Below are 1,832 nucleotides of genomic sequence, written 5' to 3' on the forward strand. Positions count from 1 at the left end.
CGATTTTGATTTGGATTCGCCAACGGACTACAGTGCTTGCCTCCGTTCTGTTCAGAGGTTTCTCCTTGCTCATAGGTACAGTCGTGGCACACATAGGCGTGAAATATTTGATCCACGTATCAAATATCGTCTTAGCGCCACGTCATACATAATTCGCCCATTCTGCATGTTACATGAGCCTTGCGCAAGTGAAAGATAATGGAAGTCACATCGCCCTTGCGATGCGTAATGCAGAGTTCTAGAAAGCGAACATTTCGTAGTCTAGCATAACCTCGGCTAATAAATCCCTATCCAATGTGCACTCAATTAAGAGGGGTGTGGTTGTTACAAGTTGTCACCGGCGATTGCATTGGCACGTGATATGTATGTCCAGTCCATGGTGGCCAAATTGGGCGCAATGAGCAGAAGTTGCTTGGTCTACTTGGATTAACTCTACATTCATCACCATTGCAGTCGCCACTCTGACAGTGTTTACCACCCCAATGACGAGCATGACACGCAAGTCTAAGCGTCCAACAAAGGCAGACGTTACTTTTTCATGGCTGCCATTGCTACATTAATGGTGTGGGGTCAAAGTTGTTGTGTTTGGACATTTTCCATGGTGGGCGAAACGACAAGAAAGAGACCAAAGACTACCATGGGATGTTCAATCACTCCTATTTTGTGGGGTGGTTTTCCAAGCTTTTACTGGACGAAAGTGCAATTGAAAATGCTACCATCATTTTGGACAACGCAAAGTATCACAAGGGTTTTCCAGTTGGTACTCCAAAGTCAAAATGGAAAAAAGCTGACATGCAAGCAGCTTTCCTACAGTACAATATACCATTTCAGTCGGGCGATTTTGAAATCGTTTCGTTCGGTCACGCATTCCGTTTACGGGTGTATGAATGATGCGGAGGCCTCAGGGAGCTGGGTGAGAAATTTGCATTATACTTATGGGGGGATGAGTTCCCAATATGCCAGAATCTGACTAACTAATATCGCTAATAGTACAGTGGTGCCTAGTAGGCTAATGGTACTAGTGGTGCCTAGTAGGCACAGTGTTGGCACGGACAATTAAAACGTAAAAAAAGACGGTTTTTGCATTTAAACGGTGTTTAAACGCTTTTATTATTGCTATTTAATCGGGGTTTTAGGACTTCCTGCTATTTAAACGGCAGTTATTAAGGCTCTGTGAGTCACGGAGTCCGGGCGATCCCTAAAACGGGCGGTCATCATTTATCCGACTCCGCGCCCTGCTGACGCTGTCCTTGCATTATCAGTGTGACTCCGTCGGTCCTTCCTCCACATCATACGGATGCCACATCCTGTCGGTCGGAAACCGTGCAGCGCGCGGCAACACTTCACGAACACAGGCCGCATGGCCAACAAAACGCAAGCGTTTCTGAAATGTATGCACTGCACTAATGTTTCGGCACTCAGCGCTGTTTTAAACAGCGCTGAGTGCCGAAACTTTAGCAGGTGTACCGTCGCGATCACCTTATGACTGAAAAATGACTCTGGCAAGTAGACGCTTTGAAAATATCCATCAGCTCAACCTTGACGCCACGAAGGGCCGTCAGCTTCGTAGCTGACGACTCCTGAGTATACCTGGCCTAGAGCCCTTGACAACGTCCTGACAATATTTGGTCGGCGGGCCGGGCCTGGCGGCATTTTTTGCAACGTTTTGGCTATATAAAAAATATGGATTTTATTATTATTTAAAAAAATAGATTATATTTAAAACGTTTAAACACCGATTTAAACGCATTTACACGTTTTATTATTGCATTGTCCGTTAAAATGCCAACACTGGTAGGCAGTTAGCGGAAGTAGGCGAAGGGGACGAAATA

Source organism: Aphanomyces invadans (genome assembly GCF_000520115.1).
Source record: "Aphanomyces invadans strain NJM9701 unplaced genomic scaffold supercont1.20, whole genome shotgun sequence".
NCBI lineage: Eukaryota > Oomycota > Saprolegniomycetes > Saprolegniales > Verrucalvaceae > Aphanomyces > Aphanomyces invadans.